The sequence below is a fragment of the Sarcophilus harrisii genome, chromosome 2 (assembly GCF_902635505.1).
Source record: "Sarcophilus harrisii chromosome 2, mSarHar1.11, whole genome shotgun sequence".
NCBI lineage: Eukaryota > Metazoa > Chordata > Mammalia > Dasyuromorphia > Dasyuridae > Sarcophilus > Sarcophilus harrisii.
In genome coordinates, this window is record NC_045427.1 from 383,854,245 (window position 1) to 383,871,266 (window position 17,022).

General features: G+C 37.4%; 1 protein-coding gene across 7 annotated transcripts in view; it reads right to left on the reverse strand.

Annotated features, from left to right (window-relative positions):
• The window catches only part of TNIP1 (TNFAIP3 interacting protein 1), a 66,721-nt gene that overhangs the window by 49,184 nt on the left and 515 nt on the right, over positions 1–17,022 (reverse strand). For 2 of the 7 annotated variants that reach the window (XM_031953544.1, XM_031953542.1), the window contains exon 1: positions 9,813–9,957. The exons of 2 other annotated variants lie outside the window; for them this stretch is intronic. The gene's annotated coding sequence lies outside the window, so the exon portion shown is untranslated. Of the gene's footprint in view, positions 1–9,812; positions 9,958–17,022 lie in introns of those variants that run through there. 3 more of the 7 variants (XM_031953543.1, XM_031953546.1, XM_031953547.1) reach the window with 3 other exon arrangements.

Consider the following 17,022-nt stretch of genomic DNA (forward strand, 5'->3'; position numbering starts at 1 on the left):
ATAAACCAGAAAACATAAATTACTTGGGAAACAGCTCTTTGTCTGATAAAAATTGTTGGTTAAAATGGAAAACAATCCAGCAGAAATTAGGCTTAGACTAACACCTTAAACTATATTCCACAACACATTTTTAAAGGATGTATAAACCTTAATGTTAAAGCTCATACCATCAAAACATTAAAAGAAAAGTAGATCACATCCTCTCACAGCTATGTGTAGGGGAAGTATATTTAACCAAACAAGGGAAAGAAGCAATTACAGAAGATGAAAACTAACTTTGATTACATGAATTCAAAAAGCTTCTATACAAACTAAATAAACGACCAAGGGTAAGAAGAGAAGCATTGAAATGGTAAAAAATCTTTGTATCAAAATTCTCGGATAAGGATTTGTTTGCAAGATATATAAACAACTCAGCTCTAATAGCTTAAAATTGCACTAAGACTTTTTGGGACAGCTAGTATATGTAATCAAAAGCCATTCCCTATAGATACAGTGGTTCAAGGATATGAACAAAAAGTTCTCAAAAGAATTGCAAACGATTAAGAACCTTGTGAAAGATGTGCCAAATCATTAATAAGTGAAATACAAATCAAAATAACATTGAAGTTTCATCTTACATCCTGTAAACTTGCAAGAATGACAAAAAATGGGATTAGTCAATGTTCAAGAGCTTGAGAAAAGATCATGTGTTATGAGTAGAGATGTAAGTTCATACAATCGTTTTTGGAAACAAATGGGATTATGGAAATAAAATTATTAAAATATCCATTTTAATTCAGGGAATACATTATTAGGCTTAAACACTATGAAGGTAATTGATATTAAGAATGTTCTCATATACAAAAATATATTTATAATAACATTTTATGTGATAGCTAAGAATGGAAAGTAAAGTAGAAGCCCATCAACTGGGGGATAGCTAAATAAATTGTGATAGAATGTAATAGATCATTACTGTGCCATTAGAAATAATGAATGTGATGAAAGCAAAGAAGCATGGAAAAACATGCTCGTGCACAAAATAATATATAAAATTATTTCAACAATGTAAGTAGAAAGAAATGCCATGAAAAAAACAGAAACAAGTGCTGCAAAATTATAAAGAATAAGCATGGCTCAAAAAAAAAAAGAAATATGAGAAGATACTTCTGCCCCATCTTTTACAAAAGCAGGAGGTCCACAAGTGTTGTACATTATACATGAGAGAGTTGGGTGATAAGTAGACATTTTAGTTGCGCGTCTCAGCATGCCCTCACACCAGAGGGGCTAGTCCCCCCTAACCACCAGGAATCAAAGGATAGCCTTTTCATAGGCCATTTTGGTATAAACATGAAGTATATAAAGGGAAAACATGTAATAAGCCTGGAAAGGCAATTCAAATCAGACTATGGACTTCTCTGGGTCTCAATTTCCTCATCTGTAAAACAAGAGGGCTTAATATGAATTAAGAGTCCTTAATCTTCTTTGGATCATAGACAGTAGGGTTGATTGGTGAAGCTTATGAACCTCTTTTTAGGATAATTTGTTTTTTAAAATGCATAAGTGAAGAAAATATCAACTATCAATTAGAGGTTAATAATAATAGGAGATGCAATTTTCCCATCCAACTTCATAGAGTTCCTAGAATCTATTCTGGGACCCCTGAGGGAGAGGAGAAGAGGGTTGGGGGATCCCAGATTAACAACCCCTTGAGTAGATGATTCCTAAGATCCCTTCCAGCTCCAATTCTATTATCTTATGACCTCAGAAATATGACTATCAAACACTAGAACTCCCAGGTCAGAGCAATATGAGTGAGAAAGAGATCATGTACCAAGAACCTCCAATCAGCATCATATATGCCTATTCATTAGCAACAAGATAGTTATACACTACTATATAGTGAAATACAAAGGTAAATGGCTTGTATCTAAAAATTACTTATCCTGCAAAGCTGAGCATTTTTCTAACAGGATAAATGGACTTTTATATTACCTGATTCATCAAGTTAGTAGTGTTTCACCTACAGATAGATTACTCAAATAAATATGTAGATATAAAGAGAAAGAAATAAAAATATTGTATTCATTTATGTACATGTTGCTTACCTCCAACAAAGGGAAAAAAAGATTTTTTAAAAGCTCCTTGAAAACAAGAACTATTCAGAATTTTTTTTGTATTTGCATTTCTAAGGCTTGACACAAGGCCCAGAACATAACAAGCTTACAAAATTGAATTGAGACTAAACTGAGAAAAGTATAAAGGAGGGAAGAGATTGGGGGTATCACTAAGTAAAAGAAACCGATTATCCCAAAGAGATTATAAAGAAGGGAAAGGGACCTGTATGTGCACGAATGTTTGTGGCAGCCCTTTTTGTAGTGGCTAGAAACTGGAAACTGAATGGATGTCCATCAGTTGGAGAATGGCTGAATAAATTGTGGTATATGAAAATTATGGAATATTACTGTTTTGTAAGAAATGACCAACAGGATGAATTCAGAAAGGCCTGGAGAGACTTACACGAACTGATGCTGAGTGAAATGAGCAGGACCAGGAGATCATTATATACTTCAACAACAATACTAGATGATGACCAGTTCTGATGGATCAGGCCATCCTCAGCAACGAGATCAACCAAATCATTTCTAATGGAGCAGTAATGAACTGAACTAGCTATGCCCAGAAAAATAACTCTGGGAGATGACTAAAAACCATTACATTAAATTCCCAATCCCTATATTTATACACACATGCATTTTTGATTTCCTTCACAAGCTAATTGTACAATAATTCAGAGCCTGATTCTTTTTGTACAGCAAAATAATGTTTTGGTCATGTATACTTATTGTGTATCTAAGTTCTATTTTAATATATTTAACATCTACTGGTCATCCTGCCATCTAGGGGAGGGGGTGGGGGGGGTAAGAGGTGAAAAATTGGAACAAGAGGTTTGGCAATTGTTAATACTGTAAAGTTACCCATGTATATATCCTGTAAATAAAAGGCTATTAAATTAAAAAAAAAAAAAAAAAAGAAACCGATTAAAAGTTTGATTACCCCCCCAAAAAAAGATGGAAAAAGCAAAAACCATTAATTTAATGCTAGACTGAGAAAGAAAAGGGAAGAGACAAAAATTGGGTTGTTTTAGCAATGCCAATAGCAAATAAATAATGCTAAGTTTTTTTAAAGTAAGAAAAATTATAGCAAGACTTGATGCAAAAGAAAACAAGCTTAACTGTAAGTATCAATAGGATAAACTGAACCATAAAATGGAAGAGAGTAGCAGAAAGGATAAGAAAGTAAAATCCAACTATTTGTTACATGAAGAAAATGTAATTAAAATGTAAAATGAAGAATTAAGGCAAATTATTATGTCTCAACTGAATTTTTTCAAATACAATCAGAAATCATGATAAAAATAAAAACATTGAGAGATAAGCTAGGAAAATACATTATAAAGATATCAGAAACAATAAAACAATATTACTATCAAAAATACATGTTCTGATAGCCTATCATTTAAATACTTAAAAGAAAAGCCAACTGAATTATAAAATGAAGAGTTTATATATTTTATATATTTTTATATATTTATGTGTAATATAAATATATAAAAATATATGTATTTACATACACATACACATACACACTATATACACATATAACCATCTATTTGGTATGGGTAGCAAGAAAGTCAAAATGGGATTTGAACCCAGGTCCTCCAGAATTAGTCCATTTCCCAATAAACCACATTTCTTCCCTCTCCATCCTAACTACACAATAGCTTTTAAAAAAATTTACATAAAGCCTTTTTCGGTCTCACCTACTTTTCCTACATTACTGTATTACACATTACTCTTCTTATACACCCTTAGTATACTACCTTACATAGAGCAGGAACTTAATAAAAGGCCTGCTGAATTGAACTGAACTTAATTGTTGACTTCAATGTGCTTCTTTGGATTTAGATAAATCTACCACCGAGACCCAAGAAGAAAGTCTCAGCAAACAAAAAGAGCAAATGTTTTCCTAAGAACTCCAAGGGCATGATCACCAGGGTTACATACTGTAATCTGACCGCTTTCCTTCTGAACAGGATGGACGTATTAGACCACAACAGAGCATCTCTAGTGCCATTGTCTACTTTTCCATGTGCAATAATAACCTCTGTTTGTCTTATCTCACCAACACCTTCCCAAACTTATCTTACTCAAATACTCCTCAGCCTCCATACTACCTAATCTAAATTTAATAACATCCTATCCCCAAGTGGAGAAATAGAGACATATACATACCTACATACATACCTACATATATATATATACATGTGTGTGTGTGTGTGTATATATATATGTAAGGGCTAAAGGCATAGTTTAGAAACAGTAAACATCCTGAATAGTGAAAGCTTCTAAGGCTGGTTTGTAAAGAATAAACTTGTCCATCTCTCTCAGTAACACAATTTTGATTTTTGAGAGTTCCCTCAAATTGGAGGAAACTCAGAGAAGGGAAAGGAGAAAGTAAGGGAAATCAGGGAGAGAGACAACTGACTTCAGAGAAGCAAAAGCTCCCTTCCAAATTCTAATCTCCCTGCCTTCTCTCAGGATTAAGGCAGAGCAAAAGAACAGGAACACGAGGTAGTCCATAACTGATACCTCAGAGTATATGGGATTTAGAAGGACAGAGGCAAAGTACCTGACCTTGAGGCTGGTGAGTAACAAGAAAGAACATGCCTTAGGTGGGTGGGGAAAATAAATGTTCCCTGATTACTGGATTGGCTTCCTCTTCCATTAAAATACCACCTTTAGGCTCCTGAGGATGACTTTCCAGTGACACAATTCCCATCTCCCCAACTCTGATTTCCTTATGTATGAACAACCCATAAATGGAACAGGCTCAAATCTACAGCCTTCCCACATCAAGTAACAGTCTGGTTGTTGATCTTCAAACTTAGGTGTCCCTCGATTGAGCTCTTCAGACCCCATCAGCTTCCTAAACAAGGTTCACAAGTACCTCCATTTGGAGTTAATGACTGCGAACCAACATAGTAAAGGGAAAAAGCAAATGAACTTCCTACTATAAGAGAACCAGCTGCTCAGGCCAACACTGAAACTGGCGGTGGAAGGAGTATAAGCAAGAGTTTTTTTAAGTACTCAAAGAGGTATAACTGGGTATTGAAAAATGAGATGGTCTGCCCAATATTTCATTACAAGGATGATTAGATCTGCTCTAATACACATATCCAATGCCTTGTACTATTCTCCTTTCAACATAGAAAATAAAAAAATAAAGGAGACTGTAGAGAGATCTCCATTATCCTGTGACTCTCCATCCCCCACCCCAAACACACACAAACACATTTGCAGAAATACATAAGAACAATCTAGAGGAAGTAGTGGTAAGAATGAGTTCCCAAAGGGAATGGAGGAGGTGAGGTGAGAGAAACAGAGGTTTTCATCAGACATACCATACTCTATTTCATCAAAGAGAAGAACACACACAGTGGAGTTTAAAACTGGAAAAGGTAGCAGAAATCAGTTGAAAAAGGCCACAATTTAGGAAGAAAATCTGAATGTGCAAAAAGTAATAAGGGAAAAAACAGAAAAAAGAAATATACAGAGAAACAACACATCACTGGGAAGGCTATCCAAAGAAAGAAAAAATCATGCCTTTTCATCATGTCCCTTTCCTATTCAAAAAACCTGTGATGATTCCCCACTGCCTCTAGAACAAAGTTCTGAAATTTATGAGAACTACGATCTTATTTTAACTTATCTTTCCAGTTGGATCTGCAATAACCCTCTTCAATCTAACCCAAACTTCAATAATATGTCTTCTTGCTATGCCAAGAAGGGATCACAAGCTTATCTCTTCAACTTTATCTGTTACATTTCTATTTTTCAAGGTCTACCTCATTCAGGAAGGATTTTTCTGAAAACTACAATCCAAAGAAATCTCTCCAACCTCTGAATACTAGTGAAAAGGCAATGCTATTATCCTACATTTTATTATTTATTATCTTTCCCCAAGCTTCTCCCACTAAAATATAAACTCCTTGAAGAAATATACTAACGATAATAATAGAAGCCAGCATTTTAAAAAGTATTTTAATGTTTTATTAATATTTTCATGGCATTTTCTCTGGCTGTCCCTCATGCCTGGAATTCTCTCCCTCCTTCACTCTGCCTAAAGATAGATATCCTTGGTTTCCTCTAAATCTCAACTAAAAATCCCTTCTTTCACTGAAAAGTTTTGCCCAATTCTTCTTTATTCTAGTGATAAAAAGGAAATTTTAATAGGATTGTACTAGAATGTGTGTGTGTGTGTGTGTGTGTGTTTGTTTGTGTTTCCCCCACTAGACTATAAACTCATTAAGGGCAGGGAGGGATTGTCTTTGCTTATTTCTGTCTCCCAGCACTTAGTACATACAGTGTCTAGCACACAGTAGGTGCTTAATGAATGTCTGCTGATCTTATTTTGCCCTCACAACAACTATGTGAGGTAGATATGACCTCATTTTACAGACAAGGAAACAGGGACAGGAGCAATTAAGTGAATTGCCCAGGACCACAAATTAGCAAGACCAAACATCCAGTACTCTATCCAATGCTCCATCTAACTGCTTCTCACCTTGTATCCCTAAGGCTCAGAATGAGGAATAGATCTTCATTCATTCAATTAGCATTTATAGAATGAACTTGGTGATATAAAAGCAAAAATATCATTACTAACCTCAAGCAGATTATATTTTACTAGGGGGGAAATAACATTCAAAAAATAAATAAATACAAAACATGGACAAAATGTCCAAGTAATTTATGTAAGGAAGGCCATGACATTTAAGAGGATCAGACCAGGCTTCTTTCACAGGAGGAGGAACTTTGAAGTGAACCTTGAAGAGAGCCTGGAATGCCAAGAGTCAGAACTGAAGAGGAAAAACATTCCAGGAAAATGAGGGCAGCAGTAAGTATAAAAACATAAATATAGGAGACAATTACCAGTGTGTCAGGTACATAGAGTACTTGAATAAGAAGAATGTACAATAAAGACTGGGATGGATAAGGGCTTTAAAAGTCAGAGAATGTTGCTTTTTATCATAAAGGTAAAAAGAATTTATAAAAGGTTGTTGAGCAGGGGAATGGCACGATCAGACTAGTACTTTAGGAGTAACACTTTGGCAGATGTCTAGAGGATGAATTAGAGGGATTAAAGAAGGCTAGTTCAGGGGAGAGGTGATGAGGGCCAGAAGTAGGGGTGCAGAGATTTGTCCCTGTGGGTATGGAGAGAAGGGGACATATGTTGAGATGTTTGAGAAGCAGAATCAATAAAATTTAGCCATTAAAATATTGCATTTAAGGGGGTGAAGGAAAGAGAAGTGTCAAGGATGATCCTGAGACTTTGAATAAGGGTGAATAAAGAATAGTGGTAAATTTAACAGAAATAGGGAAATCAAGAAGAGGGAGGTTTAGTAGGAAAAATAAAGATTTCTATTTGGACCTGTGTTTCTATACCCCTAGGACATCCAGTTAAAGACAGATAATTCAGAATGGAGCTGGATATTTTTGCATATATATGACAGAAGAACTCACAGGAGCTGATGATATCACTAAGTACAGAAAAAGATGAGAAGAGGGTCCGGACAGAATCTATCAGATAAATCTAATACTGCCTCAGTCAGTCACTAGCTGTGTGACTCCCAGGACAGGTCACTTAACCTGTCTGCCTCAGTTCCTAATCTGCAAAATGGGAATAGCATCACTTCCCTCTTCAGAGTTGTTGTGAGCATTAGATGAGATGTTTTTATAATACATCTTGCAAAGATGAAAGCACTCTATAAAGGCAAGCTATTATAATTGTTAAATCTAATCCAATAACACAGTCCTAAGCACTTGACAATAAATTCTGTATGGGCAATTTAGGCATGAGCACCAGCTTTCAATGTGGGCTCCTCAATCTCCAGGGGACAAGCAGCAGTTAAAAGATAAGAGCCAGGGACATACATCTACTTACGGCTTACCCCAAGGTGCTTCTCCCAAGGGAGCTGCCAGCGTCCTCAACCTCCTTAACTTCACCCCCCTGTACTTTCTAGCAGAGGGAGAAGTCAGGAATGATTAAGAACTGAATACTCATCTATTATTCCCTTCCACAAGCTCCTTTTCCCATCTCATATACACACTCATAGGTATTTATCTCTCTATCCATATCTATCTATCCATATCTATTTATCTATACATACATTTATAGTATACATATATAGTTATTGTAAATGAGTGAATATATGTGCAATGCTTTGCAAACCTTAAGTTACTATATAAATGTTAGATAGATGATAGAGATAAACACACATATATATGTGTAAATATATACTAAATTTATATAAAATAAATATATATTTATATAAATATACATAATAAATATATAAAATATAAATTATATATAAATATATATAAATTTATATAAATATATGTGTAAATATATATGTGTAAAAAAGATACATTACATAATCATGTCCACACAATTATGTGTACAGTTAACCATAAACGGGCACTCAAAATCTCCTATACAGTACAACTCCCACATATAGAACTGTATATGTACATTCACAAATTAGTGTCTCCCTACATAAATTCATGCCTAGATACATGTAGTTTCTTATACCAGACTCTAAATCCCTTACATGCAATTTCTGTACTGCATTCTGTTCTTTCTCCCATACATATACTCCTAACCGCCTATCCTATTAAGTAGACAAGTATCCCCATATAATAGTTACCTCATACTTATCAGTGTATCTACTCACATGTGTACATGCACACACATATTATACTCCCACAACTGTAAACATGTAATCTTTTATTCAATAGATACATATAGTAAAGTCATCTCACACCATATCAGGACATCCACTCATAGATGTACATGCACATATAAAACTCATAAATGTATGGTTTACATGTAATATTATTTTGCAAGACATATAGTAAATAGTTATATTAAACTTATCAGTACATGTGTGCGTACATGCATATACACACTTATATAAGTGTATAAAGTACATTAAATTCACATATATCTATGGACACAAACATACAGATTTCTCTACATGTGCACATATGTATACTTGTACATATTATTGTGCCATTCCCACAAACATGCTATATACATATATAAATTTGTATTAGGTGGACAATTACTCATATGTACATGTAAACAGTTATTCCCCCTTATGTATAATCCTATTTAATATACACGTTCCTGCAAACTCCTGTGTATACTAATAGCATGTGCACACATACACTTCCATATACACACTCCGCAAGTGGAACTGAGTAGACATACATTAATCATATGTATATTCTACATATACTCTAGTTATTGACATACGGCGTAGTTGCTGAAAGCTTATAACTGCTTAATAATGTTTTTATGGAAGCTTTTAACGGCACTAACTAGACAGAGTATGTATAAATCTGGAGATAATATACACGGGATCTATGTAGCTCTATATGTCACATACGTATAGCTGGAAGCTTTAATACCTTTTAACTGCACTAAGCCTTTTGAAACACCCCGTATATGTATTTATTATATATATCCATGTAAACAGCCCCTCCCCCTTAATACACACACCGGCTCGCACACACACTCGTACACACTCACGCACACAGACTTAAATATACCACCCTCCTCCCATCCCCCCCCAGCCCACCCTCGAGCGCCTAGGCCGCCTCCCTTCACCCCCTCACTCGTTCACCTTCCCGGCCGGGCCAGTCAGAGGTGTCCCATCGGAGTGACAGGACAGGCCCTGAAGCTGCCGCCAGGTTCACTCTTACCCAACTCAAACCCACCCTGGGGGGGCCCGCGATCTCCGTGTCTCAGCTCCTCTTGGGGTTCTAGGGTTCCGGCTTCACTTCCTCTGGAGATGGGGGGCGGGAGAAGGCGGGGCAGAGCGCCGAAAGGGGCGGGACAGGGAGGAAGTGAAGAGGACCGGCTCCACAGCCCCACCCCTGGGAAAGTCCCCGATGATTGACGGGAAGTCTGCCCTATGGGACTCCGGGCCGGAGAGGCTCTGACAAAGATGATAAACAGCGAAGGGGGGGGGAGGGGGGTTGGGGAGCCAATCGTCGTGTCGCGGGCCTCGCGGAGCCTCGCTCCTCGGAGAAGTTCGGGAACAGTCCGAAGCCGGGCGCTGGGCTTGCGTATGTCCCTCACAGACTGATTCGTGGGGGGGCGCCCTACGCGTCTTGTCACGCCGGACTGATTCGTCGGGGGGCGCCCTACGCGTCTTGTCACGCCGGACTGATTCGTCGGGGGGCGCCCTACGCGTCTTGTCACGCCGGACTGATTCGTGGGGGGGCGCCCTACGCGTCTTGTCACGCGCACACACATACAGACTTCCACACACATCCACACGGTAGGATACAGGTAACTTACGCCTAAAATGACTGTTTTCGTCTCTTAGCTGTGGACTGGCATCTAAGCCAAACTAGGGATAACGTGAGTGCAGAACTTGGAGTCGAGAAGATTCGAATCGAATCCTACCTCACAAACTGGGCTCGTCGCAAAATTTCTCTGTGCCTGGGTTTCCTCATCTGTAAAATGGGAATAATAACACCCACGTGGTCTTTTTTTTTTTTGAGCTGAAATGTAAAGTTCCTTGCAAATCTTAAAATGTTATATAAATGGTAATTATTAGAGATCAAGGACTTGTCATTCTATTAATCAACACACATTCATCAAATGTGAATGAATTCAAAGTCCGGCAGAAACGTTCAAGCAAAGCCAAAACGCGTCATCCGAGTAGATATCTTTGACGCTTCCTTATCCCAAACCAGACTGGTCAAATACTACAATAGCTTTTTTATTAAGACTTTTCCACCTTTAGGACCTCCACTCTAGTTTCGAAGCTCTATCACCTCTAGCCTGGGAAATAATAGCCTCTTAATCGGACTCTCGGCTTCTGATCTCTGCCCCTCTCCAATATATATTCCTTTCACACAGTTGCAGAATTGATGTTGCTAAAAACAGAATTTTACCATGCCGCTAATGTATCCTAATTTAAAATTTAAAAAAAAATTAATCCTAATTTTAAAAAAAGAAAAAGAAAAAGCACAGGGACTCCCTATCGCCTCTGGGATAAAATACAAAATCTCAAGCTTTCCCCTCTTATTTAATAGGACTTCCTGTTCCTAAGCATTGTTTCAGGGGAACACTCTTGTTAGTTAGGCTCCACATATTTCAGTTTCTGCCTCAATGGCTTTGGAAAGGTGCCCATCCATGTCTGGTCCACCATCCTTCCTCCTCACCTCCATTTCATAGAATCCCCAGATTCTTACAGAGAAAGATCCAGTGCCACCTCCTAAATTATGCTCTTCTGAATTTTCCCAAGTTGTTACGGTTCTCATTTTTAAAATTATACTGTATTACTTTAAAGGTAATTTCTATTTACTTCTCTGTGTACTTGTTGGATCCCCCAGTAGAATATTGGGGGGAATCTGTGAGGGCAGGAACTACCTTTTTTTCTTATTCCTTTCTTTAATTTTTTTTTTTTCTTTCTTCCTTCTGGCTTGCAGTTAGTTAAAAATTTAATGTATATTCAACTGAATGCACAAATATACTCAGGTAGGCATGCATGCATGGACACATACGAATAAATGCTTACATGCAAACAAGGAGACATTTACAACGATATGGTCACATAGACTCACATGCATAGGCACATAACCCCTTAGGCACTAAAACACACACATTGTGTTCTATCCCAATAAGCACTAAATCCTTGATTCTCAACCTTTCCTCTTAAAAGCAACCTGTTGTATTTCAGCAACTCAAAAATGTGGCCATAATCTCAAAATAGTTTTAATGCTTGTTTATGTAAATGTTTAAAATTAAAATGATAAAATATAATTACAATGTTCTTTAAAAGGAGATAAATAAAGGGGAAAGTAGCAAAGCCAGTCACCACAAGATTGAGGATAGTTAGGCTGGGCTTTCAAATACACACATGAGCACATGTGTTATAACCTGAATATATCTTCAAACATAAAAGAAAGTATTTTCACTTTCAAACATGCAGATTTCTGGACACTTCCCCAACCCCAAACTCAAATGCATTCACATATACGAAGCCACTGGGTTGCCCTATTGTAGTTTTCCCTCCCTTAATGCCTAGCTAACTTCTTTCAGCTGTTACCTCTTCTTAGAATTAACTTTAAAGGGCAACTATCCATACGATGGATAGGGAGGACCTGAGTTCAAAATCCAACCCCAAACCCTTAACACTTCCTAGTTGTGTGATCTTGGGCAATTCACTTAACCCAATTGCCTCACACATGCACAAAAACAGAACAAAAAACTAACTTTGCTCATCTCCTCAAACCTAGAGGCCTGAAACTCAAATTCTATTCAGAAAAAAAAGTGCTTTGTTTTTGTTTTTAATGGATGTTATGTACTTATCTATATTTTTTCTCTATGAGACTTCAGGAGAAGGTGCATGCACTTTAATCTTTTGACACTAAAAAAATGTACCATTAAAATGTAAAATCCTTGAGGGAGGAGACAGTTTGTTTTGTTTTGTTTTTTACTTTCTTTGGTGTCAGCACTGTTTGGCACATAGAAAGCATTTGAGTAAATACTTGTTGACCTACTGATGTCTTTAAAAAAAATAACAACCCTGTGTTGGTTTGAATGCACATTTTTAGCTAGAAGGAATAGACTATCTTTTCTTCCATAAAATGAGATAATTGGATTAGATGGCCTCAAAAGTCCCCTAAAGGTCTAGATCTATGAAATTATCATGCTTCTTAGCAAATCCTATGCCAGTTTCAACATGGGAATGAGAAGGAAAGAGATTACAGGATCAGCCCAACCTCTTAAGCCTTACTTAAGGCTATTATTCCCCTCCTTAAAATCAGAATCTGAGAGCCCAAAATTACCTGGGTCTACCAAGACAAAAACAATTTAATGAAAAGGGGCTTGTGAATTATTGTTTGGGAAGAACCCATTCTTTTAAATTGAGAAGAAAATAGAAAATCACTTCAGTATCTTTGTTAAGAAAATCCCAAATGGGGTCACAAAATCAGACCCAACTGAAAAACAACTCTACAACTACAACAAATATTCCCTTAAATGCCAACTGATTGTGAGTTTGTGATTCTCATATTCTGACTATTCCTTTAGGATTTAGCCAATAACTCTTCAATTTGATCCCCCAAAGAAGATGGTAGCTAGTGAAGTGACTGAGCACCTTCAAGAAATAATAGAAGGTTGAAGCAGGACAAGCATCAAGAACGAAAAACAAACATAAACTTGTTCCCTTTAAGAATTCCCATAGTCTTTCAGAAAACAGTAAGTCATAGACATCAGAGGGAAAATGTCTTGACCTATGTCACAAAACTAGTATAAGGGGTGTGACCAGGAGGGTACTTGTCTGGACTGATTAGGGCAGGTGTTTATGACTAAGATTAGGAATCAGCTCTTTCTTTGCTCCTGGAAAGTTTGTGTTATTCTACCCCACGTATTTCACCCACAATTCTTGCCACTTTCTAAACTAAAACACCCTTCCCCAGTTTCCATTCCTCGATGTGTACTCTTTCCCCTTACCAGGATTTAAGCTAATAATAAACTATGAGTCCAAAAGAATGAAGATGAATAAAACACTTGCCTCATGACAGAGAGAAAATGAATTTAAAATGGAGAAAGACATTTTTAGATATGGCTAATGTGGAAAATTGTTTACCAATTATGTTGCTATGTAATGAAAATCATAGCAACTTTATGTTGCTATATAATGAAAATCTTATTTTCCATGTTTAGTTTTATTTTAATTCACTTAATTAGAATGAAAAAAAACCAATCATATTTTTAAAAGAAAGAATAAATGATAATTTTTCTGTGGTACACCACATTTATTTCAACATAATTTCCTGAAATTATATTGCTATACAATGAAATTATTCTGAACTAAAGCTCAAGCACTGAGCCACATTTCTAAAAGAGATATACTGAAAATACACTGCACCATTTTGCTACTAAAAACAAAAGTATTTCAATGTACTTCCTTGATTGGATAGGACTGATGTTGATAGTATTATAATGAGTAACAAATTGGAAGTATTATTTTTTTTAAATGTTTCAAGTGCACAGGATTTAAAGTGCACATGCAATTTCTATTTTTAAATCATGGTATTGCTAAGATGTATGCTATACAATAAAATAAATGTTTGGAGGTTTTTTTAAATATAAAGTAATCTTTTTAAGTGTAGGTTCTGTATTCAATTTTGCATTTGTGACTCTAGCACTTAGCACAGAATTTATAAGGCACATAATAGCACTCAATAAATATTTTTTCATTCACTTTTCACACATTGATAGGTATATATATTCTCAAAAGTCTTAATTTTTATCATTCATTCCCAATAAGGTATGGGTAGGTGAGTACCCAAGCCCAGGATATTCCATACATTCAAACCCTGGTTAATCACTTCATCGTAGAATCAGTGGGGGTGGGGAGAAGGTAGGGATGAGAGGGGAAGAAGAAGCCCGGTTCTTTAACTTCACAGCCTAACCAAATTCCTCTAGGTCATGTCCTCTACAACGGAGAGGCAAAAGCATAATAGCTAAAGAGTGAAGACTCACTCCTAGTCTAGGACTTTTTCTATAATACCACAGTACCTCTGTAAATCCACTGTTAAACCCACAAATGCAAAATTATCAAATTCCCACCAGCCAGCCAACAAGCCTTTGTCCACCCACTTACAACCACATTTAAGTATCTCTTTCCTCCAGTTTTATCTTTTCAGATTTCCTTTCAGGAACTCCAAATAGATACTCTTTTTGGGAAAGGAGGAATGGGGAACAGGAGGAGCTCCCCCTTACCCCAGACACCTGCTAGAAAGGGGATTTCCAGGTTAGAAAATTAACCCCCAAAGCCTGGGACTGGGGAGTACAACCTCTAGCTACTTATCTCTGGATCAAATGAGATAATGTTTGTAAAGCACTTTGCAAACCTCTTTCAATGTGAATTGTTATTATTGATTTCAACAAAGTGGGAAAACTACTCTTTCAAAATTCCTACAAGGACTATCACAGCTTCCTCCAGGATGTTTGCCAGGACCGACAACATAACTGATCCCCAAGCTCACCAGACCCACATTCTGAGACTGGATCACAGATTGTAGGATGTTAAGAACTGGGAAGTTCCTTTGAGATTTTTCTTCCCTATACTCCTTGGCTTTCATTAAGCCTCCCTCACCCCTTTCTATGCCCCCTATTCAATATCAAAGGAAACAAAATCTAATGTTTATTATGCATATGTACATGAGGATAATATGCTATTTGCTAAATATTCTTTCTAAGTTTCAAAGGGAGAGGGACAGAAAGGTGGGGAAAGAGATATCAGTTTGGGAACTTCTGATCTAACCCATCTCATTCATTTCATTAACAGATTAGGGCACCGAGGTCCAGAGATCAGGAAGTTACTTGTCCAAGATCACAGAGGTAATGAGTAGCAGAGATTGGAATATGACCCTTTGGGTATCTTACTTCTAAATCTAGTACTTAACTGCACTGTTAAGCCTGGGTTGGAATCAAAGTGTCCCAATTCTAAGTCCTATTTCCTCTCTCCCATTCTTCATTTCTGTCTCATTTTGAACCAGAGACACTTTCAGTACTGACACTATTTGAGGAAGAATGCAGGTTGTCTGTCACCAGCTTCTCTCTTTGGAGCCATGAAGGGCCAAGTTCAGTTTGTCTCTGGACCCTTCACAGGGAGTGGAAAAGAGACCAGTAGAAAGCAGAATGAACTGGGCAAATCAGTTCTGGCCCTTAACGTACATAGAAATCTGTTTCGAGTTTTCAGGAGGCCTTTCTCTGTCTGGTTTGTTTTCCTACCCTACCCCTAGCCTGTCCTCCTGCATGCCTTCTTTTCATTGGAGGGTTGATGGGGAGCCCAACAACAGGAAAAGGCAAAGAAACACTGGGGGAAATTCCCTGTTTTCTTTCCCCACGAGACCCAGCCCAGTTGAGCCCAGCCCAGGTCTTCCAACAAGGAAAGCCCAATACTACCATTCTTTTCTCGCTCTGACAGCTGCTAGAGAGACCCTTGGCTCTCCTCTGGCTGAGGCAGCAGAAACAGGGGGAGCAAAGTCAGGGGCAAGAACCAAGGACAAGGGCAGCTTAAAACTGGGAGCCACATATGGTGTCCGATTTCTAGTCTGGCAGAATGAGGAGAGCAGAGGGAAATGGCCTTTGGGGAGCCATGATCAGAGAGACTAATAAGGCATATTAATTTCCTAATTCTGGAAAGTTCTGACCTAATTCTTTAGACTAAGTCCTCTCTCTGTCCAGTCCTACTTCTTGTCCACCAGTCTCCTTTGGCTTCCATCCCACTCTTCCCCTCCTCTTCCCAAGCTCTCTCCCTCAATTCATCTTCACTCCCTCCCTTTTTTTTCCATTCTACTCAGTCTATTCCTATCTTACAAGATTTAAAACTGGACAGGACCTTAGAAATGGAGCGCTCATTTTATTGATGAAAAATTTTTGAATTTACCCCAAGGTACATTTAGTAAGTGATGGGGTTACATCAGAATCCAAATCCTCTCACTCCATAGGCAATGCTCATAGACTTCATTTGATATTCCTGCCTCAATTTTCTCCTCCTCTTCTTATATAATAAAATACACCCAGCCCAAAGACAGCTTAGTGCTCAGAAAAAAACATTATTCTTAGTGACTGAAATACTAAAAAATACCTTCTCATCCTCCTGTGGCTTCTACCACCAGTGACCTTAGCTTTATCATTTGTAACTACGGATCCAATATTAAAGTGATCTCGTTAGAATGGTGAGGAATTCGTTTCTTTCATTTTAATAGTATGCTTAATAAAGCATAAGGCAACACTTTTAAAATTCTGAACAACAGCTCTAAATATCCCACGTGCCTTTTCCTATCCAGGATCCAAAGCTCCCATAGATACCCTTCTTATCCCAGCTTCTTCCAGAAGAAACCAAAGGGTAAAACAGAACCTTCCCAAGTCAACCTGTGT